Consider the following 24,684-nt stretch of genomic DNA (forward strand, 5'->3'; position numbering starts at 1 on the left):
TAGAAATTAATAACAAAATAAACCTTAGAAATCATATAAATACATCAAGACTGAACAACATGCTATTGAATAGAACAAGTGAAGAGAATTTTTTTCTTAAATTTTATTTAAGGAATATAAAATTCATACATTTCATATAAAAATTTAGGAACATAGTGATTCTTCCCATCCTACTTCCTTTCTGCCCATACTCTCATCCTTCTTCCTCCCTCTACCGTTCTCATTCTTATTTTTTACGAAGATCTAATTGAGTTAACTTTATACTCATATGATTAACTAAGTAGAGAGTTCAACAAATAGTAATATGAAGAAACAAAAAAAAAAAAGAAAAACGTTGTTCCTCAACAGTTAAGACAAGGGCTGTTCAAAATCATCACACCTCAAAGTGTCAGTTTAACTCCTACAAATTGCCTTTTAGGTACTCTGACAGTTACCACAGATCAGAGAGAACATATGGTATTTATTTTTTGAGGACTGGCTTATTTTACTAGGTATAATGGTTTTTAGTTGCATCCATTTTATTGTAAATGACAGAATTTCATTGTTTACTCCTGTGTAGTATTCCACAGTGCATATTTGCCATAATTTTTTTATCCTATCTTCAGTTGATGGACATCTGAGTTGATTCTGTATCTTAGCTATAGTGAATTGTTCTTCAATGAATATGGGGTTACAGATAACTCTATCATGTGCTGATCTCTTTTGGTTTGGGTAAATTCCCAGGAGTGGGATGGCAGGATCATGTGGTAGGTCTATATTCAGATTTTGGAGGTATCTCCATATTGTCTTCCATAGTGGCTGTACCAGTCAGTTTACATCCCCACCAGCAGTGGATTAGGGTACCCTTTTGCTCACATTCTCACCAAAATTTGGTTTGTTGATTTCTGTATGAGAGCCATTCTACCTGGGGTGAGGTGAAACCTCATTGTGGTTTTGATTTTCATTTCCCAAATTCAAATAGCCAACAGACACATGAAAAAAGGCTCAGGATCACTAGCCAAGTCAAGATAAATTTAAAAATCTCTTGAAACAAATGAAAATGAAAACCCTATATAGCAAAGCTTGTAGGATACAAAAGAAACAATCCTAACAGAGGACTTCAAAAATACAAAAAATGGTCTGTATTGTGGCATAGAGGGTAAAACCACTGCCTGCAGTCCCAGCATCCAATATAGGCACCAGTTCAAGTTCTGGCTGCTCCACTTCAGACCCAACTCCCAGCTAATGTGCGTGGGAAAGCAATGGAATATTGCCTAAGTGCCTAGGCCCCTGCATCCACATGGGAGACCTGGAAGAAGCTCCTGGCTCCTGGCTCCTGGCTTCAGATCAGCCCAGCTTTAGACTCATTGTGCATGGGTTTATCTACATTCCAAGATGCTGCCAACATTGCTCCTAGGTTGTCCTACCACACTAGAAATGTTCTAATACCATCAGTGGAAAGTGATTTTTCCCTTCACACTTCAAAGGGCAGTTAGTTAAATATGAAGCAGTTAAAGATGGTATAGGTGACAATGGTGGCAGGATCTGATAATACCCAATATTCAAATAAAAGTATATGTTTTAAAAATTATTATTGCTATTGCTTCTTATTTTTATACAGATATATTGAAAAAAATTGTTAAAGTGCAGGGAGTTATAAAAATACACTGAAAGTTATTGCTATCATAGTAAGCAGAAACACAATGACAAACATTTTTGGTGTACTTCCCTCAACCTGCCCCCCATCTCTCTCTCTCCCTATCTCTTTCTCTCTGATATGATCCTAAATAAAGTTGTAGTCCTACTTTTTCCACACTAGATTACTTCATTTTCATTTCCCCATGTTATTAAAATGCCTTGGTAAATATTATTTTGATTTCTGAATAATGCAGCATTATTATGGAGATATCATATCTTAATAATTTCTCAATCTTTGAATGTGTTGATAAAACCTTTGGCAAAAATATGGGTCCCATATTTCAGAACCTTTCTTTATAATGGATTCCCAGAAGTGGAATTACTCTATAAATAGGTTAAAAACACGTTTAATCTTCTTAATGCATATTGCCAAACTGCTTTCCAAAAACCTTATAGTGATTTACAGTCACAATGGCATTGTATGAGAAAACATAAATCACTATTTCAAATTTCTAGATTTATTACTTGGTGCTCTGAGAAGGTGGCCTTCACTGTCACTGCTTTATATAGTTTATTGTGGCTTTCTTTGTAGTCTGTTATGTAATCTTTTAGAAAATATCCTTTTTTTTAAGAATTATTTTTATTTATTTGAAAGACTTATAGAGAGAGGTAGAGTCAGGGAGAGAGAGAGAGGTCTATTCCACTGGTTCACTCCCCAAATGACCGCAATGGCCAGAGCTGAGCTGATCTGAAGCCAGGAGCCAGGAGCTTCTTCCAGGGCTCCCATGTGGGTGCAGGGACCCAAGGACCTGGGCCATCTTCTGCTGCTTTTCCAGGCCACAGCACAGAGCTGGATCGGAGGAGGAGCAGCTGGGACTCGAACTGGCGCCCATATGGGATGCTGGTGCTTCAGGCTGGAGCTTTAACCCATTGCACCACAGCGCTGGCCCCAATGTGCCATATTTAAAAAAAAAATTTTCCTAGGTTGGAAGGAAAAGTTTTATATACATCTCTTAATCAACCTTATTAAATATGTTTTTAAGTCTATGACATCATTCATCTAATTGTTCTGTAACAAACTGAACCCAAAAACAGTTTCTGTGTTGGGTTTCTTGATCAGTAGTAAATTAAAAATACATTTTCAAATCTTCCACTAGAATTAGTTTCTCTCAGATTCTCCTTTTATTTCAGTTAACTTTTGGCTTGTCATGTTTAGTATCTACTTGCAAGCACATGAATATGTTTACAACTGTTGAGTCTTCTTTAGGAATTTTATTCCTTATCAATAAAAAAATTCTATTTCTACTTTAGCAATTTTAAACTATCACTGATTATTTCATCTACCTTTGATCATTTTCTTCTTCTTTTACATTAAGATTTTAATTTTATTTGACTAAAGTTTATTTAACTAGTTCAAGTACCAAAGAAAACATTGCACTTACATTGTAAGGACTGCCTGATGCCTTTAATAATCTGATTCTTTCATATGTATTATATTTTTATATTTTTATGTTTATAATTTTGTACTATGATCTCCTTTCCAATGCTTTCTTTCTCTTATTATTTTTTGAGCTGTGTATATGCTTTGAGACATCCTAAATCTATTAGCGTAATTTTTCCAAAGACATTTTAAAATCAAATGATTAACTAAATGTGCAATCAATAATAGTTTTAAATCTTATTTTTAAAGATTTATTTATTTATTTGAGAGACAGAGTTACAGAAAGGGAGAGAGGGAGGGAGGGAGAGAGAAAGAGATTTTTCCATCTGCTGGTTCACTCCCCAAATGGCCGCAATGACCAGAGCTAGACCAGAATGAAGCCAGGAGCCAGGAGCTTCATTAGCTCTCTCATGTGGGTGCAGGGGCCCCAGGACCTGGGCTATCTTCCATTGCTTTCCCAGGTGCATTATCAGGGAATTGGATTAGAAGTGGAACAACCGGATCTTGAACTGGTGCTCATATAGGATGCTGATGCTACAGGTTGCCACAGCACCAGCCCCTTAAATCATATTTTAAAGGGTACCATTTAATTATTTTGTTTTGCTGCCTCTCCTTTCCCAGATTCGGTTCATTCGATTAGAGTTGTAAATGCTGTCAGCTTTTTTCAACAAAAGGTATGGGTTGTTTTAAAAAAGCAGTTTTGTTCACAATGTTCATTAAACTATTCCATCCCTAACTATCTCATTTCTGAGTTTATCACTGGATTCGTTTTTCATCTGTTGCCACCAGAAATGCACCAGCATTCCCCAGGCTCATAACTCAGGCTTGAGAAATAGAAGAGGTTTACTTCTCTTTGCATCGGAAACTTGTACCTCCTGCCTCAGCTGACACTGGGAATATGTACTCAATGTAGAAGGCATCCAAGTTGTCCTGTGCCCATTGCATGGTATGGCAGAACCCTGCGGCATATCCAGGAACTATTTTATCTTGCTTAGGGTAGAAAACATAGTAGAGGCTTGCAGTTAGTATCTAAACTACTACATCATCTCTTTGGATCAGAAAGATAGTTTTCTTTTCTTATGCTTTTCTTACTGTTTTTATTCCATCTATTTTTCTTTCAATGTGTGCATTGAAACTTTATGTTTAGTCCTCCAAACTTACATCATTTTAATCCTGTTATCCTATTTAGGTGGATTCATTCTTTCTAGAAAAACATTGAATTCGTCTTCTTTTTTTATCAGATATTCTTACATGTTTAATATAATTCATGTTTATGATATGAAAACAATTTAATGGAGAAAGAAAATAAACAGATAATATCAGCACTAAAAATGACCAAACCCCAAATAGCAATCTCATTATTGAATGTTGTATGACTGTGGCACTTATAAAATTTCTAGGGCCAATTAATAAGTTCCTACTGAAAACATATTCTGATGGGAAACATAGGTAGGTTACTATGATAGAAAATGGAATGCTGTTCCCCTTGGAACCAGAAGGAGAATCCTGTTTGGTCATCGAATCTCAAGTTTTGAGCCCCAAAGAGTTAGAGTCAAGGTATTTTTGGTTGCATGTTAATTCTGCCCTGGCACTTCCTCATGTAAGATGCTAGTCATAGAATGTATATAAAACAACTTCCTGAAAATACTGTTTTTCCTCTGACCTTAGACAGACAGTAATTGGTTTACAGTGTAACCAGACAACTTTCTAAGGGTGATTGGGTGTTAGTTTACAGAGTCACTATGGAATGGCCTTGTAAACAGTCAAATGCTGTAAGTGAATAAAATAAGTGACTAAAGAAAAAATGAACTATAGGATATTGTATAAGAATGACAATAAATATAAACATGGGTTTAAACTCTGGTGGCCACTGCATTAATTGTATTAGAATTATTTGTGCATTTTGTTTCATGATTTTTCTCTGATCATGTGCATAATCTCTACTAACTTCCCTTCTACAGCTTTAATTTTTCAGCTTAATATTTTATTTATCATTTTAAGATAGCATATTTTTCATTTACACTGTAGCCAAAGGCTTAACACTCCACTAAGTGAAGAGTAAAATATAAAGAATAAAAAGACGATAGTTCAACAGGAATATATATTAGTTGTAGCAAGGACTATAAGTAATAATCAAAGAAAAGATGCTCAATTCCACTCAGATACAGTAAATTTTAAAATAGTTGCAGATAATTAAAACCACAGTAGAGGGGGCCGGCGCTGGGCATAGTAGGTTAATCCTCTGCCTGTGGCACCAGCATCCCATATGGCCGCTGTTCTAGTCCCTTCTGCTCCTCTTCCAATCCAGCTTTCTGCTGTGGCCTTGGAAAGCAGTAGAAGATGGCCCAAGTCCTTGGGCCCCTGCACCCAAGTGGGATACCCAGAAGAAGCTCCTGGTTCCTGGCTTCAGATCAGCTCAGCTCTAGCCGTTAAATGTCATCTGAGGAGTGAACCGGAGGATGGAAGAACTCTCTCTCTCTCTGGCTCAACCTCTCTAAGTCTGTCTTTCAAATAAATAAAATAAATCTTAAAAATAAACTATACTAGTGTATATTCTTAACAATTTGACAGATATTCAAAGCAAAGTTTGACAAAATAGTGTATTTGTAACAAAACATACACACAGGCATTTGCTTTTTTATTTTTTTAATTTTAGTTCCCACACATAAGAGAGAACATGTGTGATTTTTCTTTCTGTGTCTGGTGTATTTCACTGTATGTCTTCCAGTTGAAAACAATTTGATGCAAGTGGTAGAATTTCATTCTTGTTGTTATAGCTGAATAATATTCCAGTGTGTGTGTATACGTAAAATATGTCACATTTTTTAATTTATCTTGAATTTGTCTTCTTGTTTACCAATTCTTTTCATAGTGTCTAACCTCATCCATTATTGTTTTAAATTATTTAATATCTATTTTTCACATTTCTTGTTCAGGTTCCTACTCTTCATGTTATCTAAACTCTATTGTAGTTATGGAAAGTCCTATTGTGTTGTTGTTTGTTTTCTAAAACTACTTCTAATGGATGATCCATTTTATTTTCTAAAATTAGCCTTCAATCCTTTGGACATGGTAAGAACATCACTGTGTTTCTGACTGTGGTTCTTAACAGTCTCCCTCATTCCTCACTGCACCTCCATATGCTGTATTTGCAGAGGGGCATCTACTGGCAGATTACTTATTCTTTTGATCTGAACCTAGAAGTAACTACTTAAACAATTTTTTGGCTAAGATCTTCAGCAGTCTTTAACAGAACTCAACATATTTCCTGTGAAATTTCCTTAAAGCACAAGCTGAAGAATCATAGATACATTTCTTTTTCTAAGTTTGACTAAGTAAAATAAAATTATCAGTATGCACTTCAAATGAAAATAGAATTCCTTCCACATGGACTCTTGCAGGCCTCAGTTCTCTGTTCAGTGTTGGCAAAGTTGCTAATTGCGTGCTTTAAGATGGTTACACATAGCTGGTGGTACTAGGTCAACAAGTCAATACAAGATCCATAGACTCCATGGAATCAGTCTCCTACCTGACTCTCAGTCAATTCTCACCATAGAGTGGATGCCTGGGACATTGTGCAGGTTTAGCTCCTGCTTTTTCAGAAGTGTCACGGTCGTGTGTCAGTCTTCCAGGATGACTGTTCTCATCAATCAGTCCATCTGTGGTGGTGGATTTTGTGTTAAGGTGGCTAGGCTGTAGTGTCCAGCTGTGTGGTAAAAACAGTAGTCTAGATGTTGTTGTGTTTATATTATTTTTGGTGTGATTAGTATTTACAGCGAGTTTAGGTAAAGAAGATTACTTTCCATAATATGAGAGAATTTCCTTCAGTTAGTTATGGGACTAAGAAACAAACCCAAGGTTTACCAAAGAAGGAATTCTCTCTCAATTCTGCAACATAGAAATTTGGCATGCTTCAACTCTGTTGGCCTAACCCAAATATTGTGTTTTTTTTTTAAGATTTATTTATTTGAAAGGCAGAGTCACACACACATACACACACACAGATACACAAACACACACGAGAGACAGAAAGAGAGAGAGAGAGAGAGAGATCTTCTATCCACTGATTCACTCCTCAAATCCCCCAATATTCAGTTCTGGCCAAGCCAAAGCCATGAACTGAAAACTCCATCAGAATCCCACATGTGGATGGAATAAATCCAAGTAATTTGCCATCATTTTCTACCTCTCAGGATGCATTAACAGGACTCATGATTAGAAGCAGAGGCAATACTCGATCCCAGCACTATAGCAAGGGATGGAGGTACCCCAAGGAGCAGCTTAACTCACTGCACAACAACACCTATCCCATATCTTTAAGTATTTTAGACTGAAGGGTGTAACATCAATTTCTACCTCAGTTTCCAGGCTTTCATCATGTCTTCAGTCCCTCAGTAGATAGATAGATAGACAGATATATATATATATATATATATATATATATATATATAGGTAGATAGATAGATACACACATACACATACATGTATATATGTACATAATGCATAATATTTATATATGCATTTAAATATCCTCTTCTGTTTCTCACAGAACCTTCACTATTACATCATCATAATAAATGAAGTGTAATGGTAATGTTCTACTATAAGAGCAATGTTTTCAGTTGTTTACAGGCAGCAACATGCTGCCTTGCTTTCTAGCATTACTCTAATGTATATTTTTATGCTAATTCTACATCACCTTGAATATCTCGGTGGGGCTATGGGAAAGGAGGAACAATTATTGTACTATGCTGGCACTACCAAATTTCAACTTGGTTATATTTTTCTTATTTTTTTATTAAAATATCCTCCCTTGGATAACTCACCATTTCTCATTATCATATAATTATTATCCATTTGAAAAAAGATTTCCTAATGTATGTCCTAAGTGTCCAAAGTATTTCCATCTAGGGCCGGTGTTGTAGAGTAGCTGGTAAAACTACCAACTGCATACTGGCATCTTATGTGGGCACCAATTCATATCCTGGATGCTCCACTTCCAATCTAGATCCCTGCTAATGGCCTGGGAAAAGCAGTAGAGGATGTCCCAGGTGAAGTGCTTGGGCCCCTGCTACTCATGTGGGAGACCTTGAAGAAACTCCTGTCTCCTAGCTTTGGCCTGGCCCAGTGCTGGCTGTTGTGACCATCTAGGGAGTGAACCAGCAGATATAAGATCTCTCTCTCTCTCTCTCTCTCTCTATCTCTATCTATCTCTTTTCCTCTCTCCCTCTCTCCCTCCCTCCCTCTTCCCCTCCTCTGTAACTATGACTTTCAAATAAATAAATCTTTAAACCAAGTAAATAATATGGAAGAAAGGAATTAAGAAACAGATTATGGATAATATACAGTTAACATTGAGTACTATATATTTGCTAGGAGTGTAAACTGTTTATAGAAAAATAACAGGGAATGTGTTTGGAAAAGTAAAATGTAGCTATGTAATGCAAAGGCAATAAGGTTTTTTTAAAATCAGAAAAAGAAAGCACCAATACCGGTATTTATTGAGTGCATACTATATACTCAGTGCTTGCATGTTACTGCATTTCATTTCTCTTCTTTTGGAGTATTCATTCATTAAATGTTTATTTTAGCTTCTTCTATGAAAAGCAAAATTCAAGACAATAAAAATATAATTTATCCCCAGAGTACCTGTGGTCTTGTTTTATAGCCTGGGACATCAGCTTCCTCAAGGTTAGGCAGTGTACATAAGGAAGCCTCCTGCTAGTATGAATCAAAGCCAGGCTTAGACACCATAGTTGCCTCTCTTAATCAGACCTTTTGTTTTTTTTTTGTGGTTTCCACCATAACATCTTATCTGAACTCTTGCTCAGGTTTGAGCTTCCTGAAATTTGATTTCACAGAGCATGATTGATTTTCCATTTCCCGCATCCCTCCACCAATTATTTCATGGCTTCTATCTTATTTTCTCTACCTGTTCACATCTCACCAGTCTCTCTGAGTGCCCAGTGTAAGCATCATTACCTTTTCAACAGTTCTCGATTTCCCCCATTCCCTAGATAGTAACCACTTCTAGACTGTAGTACTGTGAACTGCATGTGCCACTAGCATGGTTCAATAATTCATAAGTACTTGCATTCTTATTAGCACAACCATGTTGCTTTCCTACATGATGATAATTCTCTGGAATCTGAGGCTTTACAAACAACTAAACATACCTTGTTTAAGCATGGGGGGAAAACATGGACTGGGCTCCCTCCTTCCCCAAGGGAGGCTTTATTGGAAGAGCCCCATGTATGACATCATGATATGATAACTATAAAGCAGAAAGATAAGAGTAGGCCTCTCTACTTGCAAAAGGGATTCACACATAATGCAAGCAATTTAGTAACTGTTCTTTGAACAAAGAGGTTACAATAGTCATATACTTATGACAATATAATTTCTGATAAATTCCTCAGAGGTATTCATCTAAAATTATGAAATGCAACAAAAGATATGACCTTATATTTATCCTTTTGGAAAGCAGAGACATTCTTCCTACTGTACTCAGTTCTGCTTATCCCATTCTTCTTCAGAGGTCTAGGTTCCAGAGTCCCATAAAGTTGGCCTTCATTCTGTTTGCTTTTTACATGCCATTAGAAACAACATTTTCCTGGTATTGCTATTGAAAATATTTTTGGCTCATAGTATTTGGCTCTCAGGCCACAGGGTGCATGCATGATGTGGGGGCTGGTGGAGGGGGGAGGAAAGGAGGCAGCTCCACAGGCTGGCAACAGAATCCCAGAAGAGAATGCCTTAAAACAAACCACATACAGTGTTTTCCCAAGACCCCAAGTGTATGGGTTTCTTCTCAACAGAGGAGAGAAAATAAAGACAAATGTCAAGTCTGCCTGTTTTTAGAAAACAGATTGCCTCGGTAGAGAAAGTGTGAAGTTTCTTTCTACTGCTTTAGAAAGCATCCTTGTAAATAAACACATCCATGAACTTTCATTACATGCAATGACTATGTCCATTTATGTTCAACGAGATCCTCTCAGTATCCAAAACATTGGCGCCTCCAAAAATTTGGCAGAGAAAGGTAAAGCAAAAAAGATCTTTGTCATCGAACTCCACTTTGTTTATCCTGAACAATGAGGACCAAAGTGGATGAAATAGAGGCACCTATCCTTCTTCCCTTCCACTATTTGAAAGGCTCTGCCATGGCTGGAGAAATATGTTCTAACCTCCCTGACTACTCTGCTCAGCTTTTGGAATCTGCTGTCTCTCCTGGGGTGTGTTTTCCCTTGGCCTTGCCTTGTCCTGTAATTTGACAGCTACTCTAAGCCAACAATCTCAAATAGTTTTAAGCATTATTTGGTGACAAGTTGTTCCAGTTTTGAAAACTTGAAGAAACCAAAGCCAAAGATATAAAAAGATCATATGGATAGTTAACTTCAGAACTACAGTATTCATCTCTGCAGAGTATATTGTGTCATAAAGCTGCTATAATAAATATACACACATATATATATGACTATATTCATGTATTTCCATGCACATGCAAGCTTGTATATGTGATTTGCAAGAAACTTCCAAAAACTTCATGGAAAATGTATATTATATAAAAGCTATGCTCAAATTTTTAAAGAAAACTGAATCAAAATAAACATCTTTTTTTTTTTTTTTTTGACAGGCAGAGTGGATAGTGAGAGAGAGAGAGACAGAGAGAAAGGTCTTCCTTTTGCCGTTGGTTCACCCTCCAATGGCCGCCGCGGTAGGCGCGCTGCGACCTGCGCATCGCGCTGATCCGATGGCAGGAGCCAGGTGCTTCTCCTGGTCTCCCAGACTTGGGCCATCCTCCACTGCACTCCCTGGCCACGCAGAGAGCTGGACTGGAAGAGGGGCAACCGGGACAGGATCGGTGCCCCGACCGGGATTTATTCTCTATGAAGTTTTAGAAATGCCCTCATATATTCATACTTATCTATAACTATGTCATAGAGATATATCTATTGATATAGGTAGATATTCAAACAGATTTGTGTCAGGAGCTTCTTCCAGGTCTCTCAGGCAGGTGCAGGGGCCCAAGGACTTGAGCCATCTTCCACTGCTTTCCCAGGCCATAGCAGAGCTGGCTCAGAAGTAAAGCAGACAGGACATGAACCAACACCAATATGGGATGCCGGCACTGCAGGTGGTGGCTTTACCCGCTATGCCACAGTGCTGGCACCTGCTGTTGTTTTGCTTAAATATCCCATACTTACCCAAGAAGATAACTGTAAAGATTATCTTAACTAAGCCCAAGAAAGTACAAGTTCTTCTCTGTTAGGTTTTCGCGGGAGTACTTTTATGTCTTTCTTTTCCCTAGCAGTGACTTCACCATGAGTATGATTTAGTTAGCTGGACACCAGGAGAATAAGCATTATTTCATTGCTTAAGTGATCCTGTTTCTTTCTCATGTGTCCATGAATTATAATCTTTGGTTTAAAAATCATTCAAATAATGAGAAAAAGGTCCCTTCTAGTCAGTCCAGTTAATGAGTAAGTCAATTCCATTTTTAAAACCATCAGTTCTATTCCTTTATAGAATTGGCTTCTTGTCTCTCCCACTGGACCAATCAATTAAATTATAATAATACAGTCTGTGTGGCTCAATTACAGTCAATTTCTCTGTCATTTGCTGTCAAAACAATCACAGTATTCTTTTACTTAACAAGTATGAATAACTATTTTTTTACTAGTTTTAGTTTCCTAGTAACACAAATTCATTATTTAAGTGTCCATAATAGTGACTTGATCTTAAGCAATGAAGATTTTGATAACATGACTCAAACATGAGTGCAAGTAAAGGTAATGAACTCACTGCTACCTTCTAGTAGCAAAGCAGAAGGTAGGTAGGGGTTATGCTTCCAATAGAAGCCTTATGTGGTCTGTTTTCTGCTGTGGAACACACTGCATCATCCAGGAAGTGTGAATACCCCGTTAGTTTATTTTAATGACGAGGGGTTAAAGGTTTTGCTCAACTTTTATATTTGAGAAAAAGACATTGGCATGAATTTTTTCTAGACTTGTGGAGTGGTTTGATAAGGATTTCCCATTAACAAAGTAAAATAATTGCCAAGACAACGGATCTCACCATGTTTACCTTGTATTGTAGACTTCTTTATCAATTTTTCTAACACTTCATATTTCATCTTTGGAGACCTAAAACTCTTATTACTTCCAAGGTATTGGTTTTTGTTCTCTTTCTAATTGTTGCATCTTTAATTCAGTGTATGAATCCAATATTATCTAGAAATAACATTCATCTCTGTGGTTTATACTAATGGCCTGTGGCCAATCAACACAAAGATTAAGGCTTGATACAAAACGTTTTTTCCCCTTCTTAGAATATTGAAAATTCTCTGATGGTGGCACTAAACTACCTATCTTACCAAATTTTTCTTAGAAGAATAAACTTACTGAATGCAATAGACATAATTGAGCTAAGCTGCCAACATTGTTGCTCTTGTTATTCCAGTAAGAAAATGGTGCTCTTGAGGAGAAATACTTCCAGGAATAGAAAAAAATAAAATGCTCTTAGTTTTTAGTTGTCTCAACTGGTCAATGCCAGTACTTCTTTTTATTCTTCTTCTGTAATAGATGTATTATTTACTTCCTATAGTAATTTTTTATTAAACTTTTATTTAATGAATATAAATTTCCAAAGTACAGCTTATGGGTTACAATGGCTTCCCCCCTCCCAAAACTTCCCTCCCACCCACAACCCTCCCCTTTCCCACTCCCTCTCCCCTTCCAATCACATCAAGATTCATTTTCAATTCTCTTTATATACAGAAGATCAGTTTAGTATATATTAGGTAAAGATTTAAACAGTTTTCCCCCATATAGCAACACAAAGTGAAAAAAATACTGTCGGAGTACTAGTTATAGCATTAAATAAGAGTGTACAGCACATTAAAGACAGAGATCCTACATAATATTTTTTTAAAAAAATAATTAATTTTCTATGCCATTTCCAATTTAACACCTGGACAGTGAATGTCCCAAATAAACTAAAATTTCAGAATAATATTTCCTTGGTGCTCAAACATATGATAAACATTGTTCCTCACATGAAGAAGGCTTGGCAATCTCAACATTCAAATCTAGTGCTTCTCTATCATACCAAATATACAAAGAGATATATGTCATATCACAACTACAATAGCTGTGTTAATGGAATGAATAAGAGAGAGGGTATTTTAATAACTATAGAATTTTCCCTAGGATGATGATTTTTCCATACCCTATATAATTTGCCATGTCATTCCCCAAATCAGCAAAAATAACAGTATATCCAAAGAATGGTAAGATTTGCCTTATCTTCAAGAAGGTCTGGTCAGTTTCTTGAGAATACAAGTCAAGGTAAGATCTTTGAGGCCAATTTACTTATTTATTTATTCTTGCTTCATTTGATAGAGACAGAAATGGAGAGAGACTCTCCATCCACTGGTTCACTACCCAATGCTTGCAACAACCAGGGCTGGGCCAAGGAGAAACCAGTAGGCAAGAATTCAATCTGGGTCTCCCACTGGGATGTCAGTACTTAAATTATCATGTACTGCTGTCCCAGGGTGAGCTTTAGAAGGAAGCTAGATCAGAAGCAAGCCAGAACTTAAATGAAGCAGCACGTTATGTGATATGAGCATCCCAAGAGGCATCTTACCCATTTCACCAAACACCTCCCCCAGAGGCCATTTTAAGTCTACATTCTATGGCCTATAATTTGTAGTTCTGTGCCCAAGAAATCATTAGAGACCTTAGAATTCATATGAAATCCTGGGAACTATTGCTTCTTTAATAAAGTACAGAGATTTGAGTAAAACACTTCATTAACTGTCAAATTAAGTGAATTCCTGTGAAGTTGAAGTGGGAAGATTTCTTGAACTTCAGCATTACGAAAATTTCATGATAGTAATAAAAGTGGATACTTCTGACAACATCTTTGTCCAGTGGGTAATGAAGAATATTACTTAATTTCTACAACTTCTGTGAATCCTTGACATGTATTTCTTTTGTGACAATAAGTAAATTATAGGATCTTTATTTATTTGATAAATTAGTATAGTCATGTGGAAAACAGCATGGAGGTTCCTTTAAAAAAATCAAATTACCTATCCTACAACTGGCTATGTATCCAAAGGAAATTAAATCAGTATATCAACAGGATAGCAGCATCACCATATCTATTGCAGCACTATTACCAATTGCCAAGATATGGAAACAATTGAGGTGTCCATCAATGGATAAAGAAAATGTGGTACTGGACACAATAGAATATTTTCCAACCATTATAAGAGAATGGAATGCTGTCATGTTCAGTGACAAGGATGAATATGGAGGACATTGTGCTAAGTGAAATAAAATAGGAACAGAAAGAGAAATATCATATATTCTCAATAACGTGTATAAACTAAAAAAGTTGATATCATAGGAGAAGAGAGTCAAATAGGGATTAAAAGAGGCTAGGAAATGTAGGACAATAGAGGGAGGTTGAATAACAGGAAAATACAGTGGGGCCAGTGCTGTTGTGCAGGAGGTTAATCCTCTGCCTGCGGCGCTGGCATCCCATGTAGGCACCGGTTCTAGTCCCGGCTGCTCCTCTTCCCATCCAATTCTCTGATATGGCCTGGGAAAGCAGTGGAAGATGGCCCAGGTCCTTGGGCCCCTGCACTGGTGTGGGAGACAGGGAGGAGGCACCTGGCTGCTGGCATCGGATCGGCACAGCTCCGGCCTTTGTGGCCATGGCGGGGAGGGGGTTGAACCAACGGAAGGAAGACATTTCTCTCTGTCTCTTCCTCTCACTGTCTGTAGCTCTACCTCTAAAATAAATAAATAAAATCTCTAAAAAAAAAAAAGAAAGAAAAAGAAAATACAGTTAGATGGAAGGAGTAAATTCTAAGGTTCTACAACAAGTAGAGTTGCTATAGTTGCTATCATGTATTTTATAAAGAACTAGAAAAGAGGCATTTGCAGACTGCCATCATGAGTGAAAAATGTTTGATTTTGTTATTGAATATTGTATCCATGGGTCAGATTATCACATTGTGCTCCATAAATATATACAATTATGGGTCAATTAAAATTAAATAGATTCTGAATTTGCCATTCCTAATGGAGAATAGTAGACACATGTCTGACTACCACATCAAAAGCAGAATAGTTAGAAAACAATGATCTAGGTAAAGACAAAATGCTTAGTGAAGGAAATTAAAAATGCAACAATACCATAAACTGGAAATCTTAAAGAAAAATATTTTGGATATGAATTGCCAAAGATTTGCACATGCAATCTAGAAGTGTGTACACTTCTTCATCATTTGAAAACTGAAATAGAGGCTATAAGAGAAGTTCCCTGGATCCCGTATAGGGGTTTCTCTTGGTTGGATGGGAGATAGAAATAAATAGATGAGTTTGGCACTTTCTGCCAAGTCTACCAGTCATTAAAGTTTATGAACATGAATCCTCCTGTCCATCTGTTTTTCTGGACACCAAAAATCTGAACTCTCTTTCTACACATGGTAAATTTCTCACTTTATGAGGCTTGGTGGAAGACAGAACCTTCCTCCCACTCCAGAAACTGCAAATGCCAAGTTCTTGTTTTTACAGCCTCCCTACATGTAGGACACAGGATTTATCATCTCCGTTCAGTCTGTCAGAGGTACCTGCTCTGGACTTTGTATTGTGAGCTCCTGAGGCAAAAGGAGAATCCCTCTTGGGAGCAGGTAGCTCCATCAAATCCAGAAGAAATAAACCATGGGAAGGAGTACTGGCATTCTTCATAGCCCCTTTTTCACCCTGGTCCTGGCTGCAGCCCAGCCTCCTTTGTTTCTGCCTTGTTTCTAATCCACATCCTTCAACTTTCCCCTAGATTCTGTGTTTTTCCAGGTTTTAGGAAAATATATCTGAGTTATTGTTTTAAATTCTTATTACGTATGACCTAGACGTATAATTGTTTGCAGATTATAAAATAGCATCCAGTATACAGTCATTAGTTCCACTGAATAACAGAATACTACCAGTTGTACTATGAGTAATCATCTTGTTTGAAATAGAAATACCAAACACAAAATGATAGCATTCTATAGTTTATTTATATGTAAACAGCCACAGTGTCATAGATAATCTTACATTTTTGCTTTTTCATTTTACTTAAGGCATCTAAGTTTTATGTATTTCATATATAGCGATTTAGGAACATAATGAGTCAATCTTAGTTTTAACATGGAATTGGATTTATGGTCAGGTATTTTGTTATAGGACACATGAAGCTATTCTTTCAAAGAAAAGTTTTGCAAAATTGGAACATTTCATGAATTTCCTTGTCATTCCTTGCACAGGGCCAATGTTAATCTTGTCCATATCATTCCAATTTTAGCACACATGCTGCATAAGCAAGCACCAAATATTGTTTTAATAAGTTCATTTTTAGCTTGGTTTCTGTTCCTTACAAAGGGAAACCCTGACTGGTACACTCTCAAGTGTATATCTAACAATGTTGAATTGTTGACAAATTCCAGCTCCTAAATATTACTGTTTCATAAAGGGAGTGGCCCCATGGCCTCATTCCCAGCTCTGGGAAAATAGGCTAGGTCAAGAACATGTATATAAGACAACAAGGGGAGGGGACCAGCATGGTGGCATTGCAAGTTAAGCTAATACCTGCAACATTGTCATCCCATATGAGTGCCAGTTCAAGTCCCAGTTGCTCCACTTCTGATCCAACTCCCTGCTAATGAGCTTGGGCAAGCATCAGAAGATGGCTGAAATAGCTGGGCTCCTGTCGCCCACCTGGGAGACCTAGATGGAGTTCTAGGCTCCTAGCTTCAACCTGGACCAACTATGGCAGTTACAGCCATTTGAACATAGAGCCAGCAGATGGAACCCCTCTCTCTCTCTCTTTCTCTCTCTCTCTCTCTGTAATGCTACCTTTCAAATAAATCTCTAAAAAAAGAGTGGAGAAGTTTTGGTGAAGATATGGTTGAAAATATTTAATTCTATTTTTAAACTTGTCTACTCCCTAAAATTTTTTGTAAACCCCAAATCAATTCTAATTGTATTTCTGTAGTACATAGGCTATGTGCAGAGGCACCAAAATTTTTTTAGTTCTCCTTATGTGTATGCTCCCGCTGGGAGTGAACTGCCTTTTTTGCTTCAGCTCATATTGTGATTTTATGAATCAGATTATATTTATAATTTCATATGTCTGTAGAGCTATCTGGTACTCAGGAGACATCAGGAAGGCCATAGCCCGGCTGGAATTTTCATTCAGGAACAAAAAAGTATTTCTTACACTGGAGAGAAAGTGATATGAGTTTTGGTTTGACTGTTTTGTGAGTTCATGCTTGTACAACCAGTTGTCTGTGCTCACATAGATTTCTGCTATGCTGTGAGACATTTGACGGCTGATTTCCATGTGGAGTTCAGATCCTGTTTCATTATGTATCCTGTGACAACGGTTGTCTCTGGTCACGGTATTTAACTTCACTAAACCAAAGTTAGTCTCATATGCATTGGTGATTACAATACTATTTTGGGAATGTAGATTTTAAAATTTTTATTAATAATAATTATACATATTTATGGATAGCAGAGCCACATTTCAGTACCTCTATACAATGCACTGATCAAAGCAGAGTAATCAACATTTCCCCTTCTTTGCCATCATTTATGGTTGGAGGCTTGGAGCTTCTTTCTTCTATTTGTTCATACAACATTTACTAGGTTATTGTCAAAACTCTCTTCTTCCCACAATGCTTAGTAGCACTATGAACTTATTTCTTTGATGTAGCTCCGATTTGGTATCAATTTTTCAAACTCCATCAGTTTGGGAATATGGTTTTTAAGCATTGCCTTGACCAAACACAGATAAAAGGAGTATTACACAGCGGAAATTGGCTGTTGTCTTGGGAAACAGTAAGACACAGCCCTCCTAACTGGTATCATCAGAAGCTATATGCTTGTTAGGAAGGTGAGGCAAGTTCAAAGCCAAGTCAGAGCATACTTTCCTTGCAAAATAACTTCGCTTGTCTGTGTTCCTATTTCCCTGGAAAAACAACACAGGAATTCAGTCTAACCTTACCATGGATATATATATAGGGTCTCTTCCCATGAATACATGCTCCATGAGTCATGTCACAAGAAATCACTCCATGGGTTTGTGTGAAGACACAATAAAACAAAAATAATGCATATGTAGTACCTTGGCATTTGATAAATAACAATCAGTTTAATCTAGAATACCAATATCATTAATATAATTTTTGATATTACTGTATATCTGGTGTTTAATACATATAAGTTTTTTTTCTGATTCAATTGACTAACAGAAAAATACATCTAAAAGAGGCTTCTAGGGATTATTTATAAGATACTTGCATCCCATAGTCAAGTTAATATATCTGATCACCCAAGATTTTCACAAAACAAAGATATTACAAAAAGTTCATTGAAAAATTGAATGAAAAGATGTTTATTTTGGTGTAAAGACTGTTTCAATCAATATACTTTTTTTCATAATATGCAATTCACTTGCATTTTCCATAGGCTTTTTGAAGACTGCTCATGTTTTGTAATTAGTAGTAGATCTGCATTCATGTTCCTTCAAAATGCACTTGGATTGCTCAAGAAGATATCTATTAATTCTAAATTTTCTCTTGGTAAAATTTTTTTATTTTGTTTGCAAACTTACAAAGAGAACAAATTGTGTAGCAATTTGACATATTAGCATTTCCCACTTTCACCCTCCCACCCAATTTCATGCACATTGTCACTATGTTGTCATAACTTTCTCTCTATTCAGGCTCAGCATCTTTTATCTATTGCTTTAACTAATTTTCCATCAATTCAAAAATTTTTAAAAGATTTATTTTATTTATTTGAAAGTCAGAGTCACAGAGAGAGATGGAGAGTCAGAGAGAGAAAGAGAGAGGAAGAAAGAGATTTTCCATCTGCTAGTTCACTCCCCAAAAGGCCACAACAGCTAGAGCTGGGAAGGCCAGAGCCAAGAACCAGAAACTCTATCCAAGTGCATACAGGAGCCCAGGTACTTAAGCCATCTTCCACTGCTTTCCCCAGACACATGAGCAGGAAGCTGGATTGGAAGTGGAGAAGCCATGAGGGACTCAAATCAGTACCCATATGGGATGCCCATATCACAGGCAGTGGTTTAACCCATTGTGCCACAGGGCTGGCCCCCATCTTTCTTTTTATTCTAATTTTTCCCACACTTAATTTTATAATGTTTTACCAAACTTGCATGTAATAATTTAAAGGTTCTGAACACTACTAAGTATAATGAAAGGATTATTTTTTAGCAATTTAAAAATGTGGTGTTTAATACTGTCCTGCACTAGACTTATTTTTTAAATACTTACTTCCATACTGTAGCAAAGTTTTTAAAATAAAGCATCTGATTAGCAATCATCGGTTGGCTACACAATTGCTTTGGCCTTCTGTGGTTGTCAGCAGCTACATAGGAGAGTCAGGGTTACCAGTATAAAGACTTTCATTGAAGTCAACATTTAACTGGAATGTTTAATTTCCACTTTAAGAGACTCTTCCATCAGAGTCCAAAGAAAAAAAAAATATGTGCAAAGGAGAAATTTAAGGTGCAGCTAAGTTACTGAGAAAAGAATCAAAACTATAAAAGATGAAATATCCAAATTCCATTGTAAGGACTTAGATTGAAGAAGGGAGGGAAGTTAAATGAGGAAGTATTCATCTTAATTGCTCTGATATGTGGAATTCCTTGGAGACACAAGATGTTTAAAAGGATCCAGAAATCAAAATAGTTCAACTAGTAGTTACATGCATACTAGAGAATTGAGCTTCATTTTAAAAAAAAAATTTTTTTTTGAGCTGTTCTTTGCTGACCTGAGGCAACATAATTTTTAATAGAAAACTTTTATTTAATAAATATAAATTTTGAAAGTACAACTTTTGGATTATAGTGGATTTCCCCCTCCATAACCACCCTCCCACCTGCAAACCATCCCATCTCCTACTCCCTCTCCACCCCAAGGCCATAGTCAAAGTGGAAGTTCTCTCCTCCCTTCAGAGAAAGATAGCTCCTTCTTTGATGGCCTGTTCTTTTGACCAGGATCTCATTCACAGAGATCTTTCATTTAGGTAATTTTTTTGCCGCAGTATCTTGGCTGAGATACACTCATGGGCTTTTTAACCAGATCAGAAATAAAAGCATAAGATTTACTTCTGAGAAATAAACAAACAAACAAACAAACAAAAAAACACCTCACATGTTGTAACTTCATGAATATCCACTGCCACAGATGTTCATAAAAAGTTCCAGATGTTATCTGTCTATAACAGTTAATAACCCCCTCCTATAACATTCCTACACTGATAATAAAATCAAAAGAAATTTTAGATACTTTCAGATATTCAAGTATACATGGGTATTAGGGGATTAATTTAAAAATCAGACAAGACAGGAACACAACACTTCCCTAAATTAATATAACCTGTTGGTTGGTTTTTATATGTCATAAGACCCAAAACATTGTCCATAAAGCCACCTTGAACGCTTCTGTAAAATGTTATTTTCAGGTTGGTTTAGCTTCTGTGCATAAAGGGATCTGGCTTATACACACACACTCACATAGACACACACACAGTCATATACAAACATCCAAAAACGGTTTTCAGAAATTGGACGACAATATACAAGGACTATGATCCCTGAGAGAAGGTTTGAAAAAAAGACAGATGAACCCTAATACAGTCCTAACCACAACCTTCTGCCTGGGGCAGTTTCTGGACCACAGAATAGACCAAGGAAAAGCAAATATAACCTAGCAGTCTTGAAGTGACACAGATCAGAGCTTGGGGTAACCGAGGCAGCTGTAGTTTGCAAGGTGAAGTATCAAGGACTAGGGAGCATCACAGTGTGAACTCTGCAGCACTGCAGAGGGTTCTCTTGAAGCCTTTGACTAAATGCGATTCTACACAAGCATGAGAAGGAACTCTCCAAAGCAGTGAGGCAACATAATTTTATAAATATGTATTTGTATTTCAAAATTTTTGTCTCCTACAAAGAGGAGATAGAATACAACATTAGTTCCTATGAACATGAATTCTGGCTCTAATGGGATTTCATTCTATGACTTTAACTTTCATCTGACCCCGCAGATCATCCTGTAGTCAGCAAAACCTCATCAGCTCCTGGAAAAGGAGCGCATCATGGTTGATATTCTCCTTTTTTGTCAAAATTTGAAGTGGCCCCAAAAGAAAAAAGTTAGCTAACAGTAATTGTAGAAATAAATTTTTCAAGACACTGGAGCAATATTTTTTTTAACATACAATGTATTCACAGGTTGCTAAGGAAACAAAATAGCACCACTGTGTTTTACTACTTAATTGGTAAAATGCATTGGAAAAAATATTTTATGAACTCTACAGGCTCACCTCAGTCCTATTTGCATTGGCAGATCAAATGCACTTGACAATGACTAGATCAAATGCACTCAGAAACTGGGTTAGGATTCAAGAAGATGCCACAGAAGGGAAGGGGGAAGGATGTTGAAACAAATGCATAACTACATCGAAGCTTTGAAAAATGCCTAAAATTCTTCTTCCATAGTGAAAATGAAAGAGTTTTTGATGTATGACTAAGTAAAAAAGATCATTACAAATTTTACTAACAGGCAATACAATAGCGTGGAAATAAAAACTATTATTGTGTGTGTTGAATGATAATATTTCTCAGTGCTCTATTACAAGTAGTAATTCTTTAGTTTATCTTTAGTTTATCTTTTTTTACAGAGCAATCCTCTCAGATAATGAAATTTTCAAAAGCTGCCCTAAAATTACTCTGTATAATTCATCCTTCTACTTCTTTTTTCTAACACATTATTGATCTTATTGAAAATGTTCTGTGAATGCTTATTAAATTAATTATGAATACTATTTTGTACTGATATATACTAGAAGTCTTAATTAAAAATAATATTTGATATCTTGATTTAAATAGGGAAAGACTTGAAGCCAGAAGGCCCAGGTCTAATTCTACTTTTCAGCAAACATATTGGATGTCTAGTCTTGTTTAAATTAGATGAAAATAATGAAAGAAAGAGATATAGTAAAATTGAAATAATTCAATAAAAATAATGACTTAAGTGTTAAATTTTAAAATTACATACCTAGAGTCATAGTATGCAATTCCAAATAGTATTCCATCATAAAGAAGTAAATATGCTCATTTTTGACATGTTTGCCATGTAGGCAATACCTCTTTCTGGCTGAAATTTTGGAACACTTTCAGCTTTAAAATCTTGAAAAAGTCTCTTACTATGAAGACCAGCCAGGACTTCCAGATCCTGCCAGAAGCGTGGATATATGAGAGAAAGGGTAAATATGGGATGCTAACCTACACCTTGCTCAATTTTATCGAGGGAAAGCTGTACCTAAAGAATGATAGGATTGTAGATTTATGGGTATTTAGTATTCTTGTTGTTGTTTTGTTTTTGTTGATCTATAATTTTTAACTCCTCAATCCTAACTGGATTACTTATTTAAAAAACAAAAGCAGAGGTGTTTTAGCCTTTAAACAGGGATTTTTGTTGAGAGATTCCCTATTTGTGAAATAGAGAATACTTTATTATTAATTATTTTTTTAAATTTATTTGAAAGCAGAGTAATGGAGAGAGAGGTAGAGACACAGAGAGAAAGAGATCTTCCATGTGCTGCTTCACTCCTCAAAAGGCTGCAGTAGTCAGTGTTGGGCCAGGAGCCCAGAACTCCATCCTGCTGTCCCACGTGGGTGGTAGGTGCGTCAGCCTCTACAGTGTTCCTACCCACATTAGCAGGGAGCTGGTTTGGAAGAAGAGCAGCTAGAACTAGGACCTGGTTCTCAGTTATGGGATGTCAGTATCGCAGGTGGTGGCTTAACCAGCTACACCAAAACACCAGCCCCTACTATATTATTAAGAGAGGCAGCCATAGAGACACAATCTTCTGAGTATAGAACATTCACACAAATTTTACAAAGATGTGTGGAGAGGTTAGCTGGTAGGTGGACCTAACAACTATTTGCCATTGTCCATGACCTCCTCTTTTTCCAGACTTGTGGAAGAATTACACGTCCCCACTCCTTTGAAATCAAGTATGGCTATGGGATTTGTGCTGCAGGATGCCATATTAGTAGGAGGACCTGAAGACTTAAGACCTTAGTGTGTAATTCTGTGTTTTCTTGCCCCATCCTTCTGAATAAAGAGACTGTGCTGCACATGCTGCAGCCCAGATGTCAAAGCATTGCTCGGCTGGGCCACAGGCTGCTGTGTAGAAAAGACTGTCCATCTAGAAAATTGCCTGATCCTGCACCATGCCTATCCAAACAAAAAAAAAATCAACTTTCATTTGGGTACATCACAAAAATTGTGGTGTTATCTATACTACATCATCTACATTCTTCTGATTAACATGACTGGCTTGTGTTACATGTCAAAATACGAAACACTTGAGTTTGATAGGGGTCTTTTTTTAACTTTAATTTAACAAATATAAATTTTCAACGTAGGGCTTATGGAATATAGTAGCTTCCCCTCTCCCCCATAACTACCCTCCCAACCACAACCCTCCCATCTCCAACTCCCTCTCCGATTCCATTCACATCAAGATTCATTTTCTTTTTTTTCTTTATTTTTTAGTATAGATAGCCATTTTATTAAATTGTGGTTCTTTGAACTTTTATTTAATGAATATAAATTTCCAAAGAACAGCTTATGGAATACAATGGCTTTTCCCCCCCATAACTTCCCTCCCACCCGCAACCCTCCCATCTCCTGCTCCCTCTCCCATTCCATTCACATCAAGATTCATTTTCAATTCTCTTTAACAGGAGTGTCAAATTGTTAAGTCAGCAACAGGAGTCACTGTGTACTTACATCCCATGTGGGATCTGTCCTTAATGTGTTGTCTAATGTGCAGTGATGCTATAACTAGTACTGAAACAGTATTTTTACACTTTGTGTTTCTGCGTGGGTACAAACTGATGAGATCTTTACTAATTACATACTGAATCGATCTTCTGTATATAAAGATAATTGGAAATGAAAAAAAAAAACCTGGTGTTAAATTGGAAATGGCATAGAAAATTAATTAATTAAAAAAATATATTATGTAGGATCTCTGTCTTTAATGTGCTGTACACCCTTATTTAATGCTATAACTAGTACTCCAACAATATTTTTTTTCTTTTCTTTTCACTTTGTGTTGCTATATGGGGGCAAACTGTTGAAATCGTTACCTAATATATACTAAACTGATCTTTTGTATACAAAGAGAATTGAAAATGAATCATGATGTGATAGGAAGGGGAGAGGGAGCGGGAGGGGGGAGGGTTGTGGGTGGGAGGAAAGTTTTGGGAGGGGGAAGCCATTGTAACCCATAAGCTGTACTTTGGAAATTTATATTCATTAAATAAAAGTTTAATAAAAAAAAGAAAATAAAAATATATTCAGTATTAAAAAAATTCTCTTTATATACAGAAGATCAATTTAGTATATATTAAGTAAAGATTTCTACTGTTTGCACCCACACAGAAACACAAAGTGTAAAGTACTGTTTGAGTACTAGTTATAGCATTAATTCACATTGCACAACACAGTAAGGACAGAGATCCTATAT

At 36.6% G+C, this 24,684-nt stretch overlaps 1 non-coding gene across 1 annotated transcript; it reads right to left on the reverse strand.

Annotated features, from left to right (window-relative positions):
- Nucleotides 1-16,333: 16,333 nt before the first annotated feature.
- Nucleotides 16,334-16,437, reverse strand: LOC133758938 (U6 spliceosomal RNA). Its single transcript, XR_009865842.1, has one exon. It is a non-coding gene; the product is annotated as a U6 spliceosomal RNA (small nuclear RNA).
- Between the last annotated feature and the right edge of the window lie 8,247 nt (nt 16,438-24,684).

Source organism: Lepus europaeus, chromosome 4 (assembly GCF_033115175.1).
Source record: "Lepus europaeus isolate LE1 chromosome 4, mLepTim1.pri, whole genome shotgun sequence".
In the NCBI taxonomy this organism is placed as follows: domain Eukaryota; kingdom Metazoa; phylum Chordata; class Mammalia; order Lagomorpha; family Leporidae; genus Lepus; species Lepus europaeus.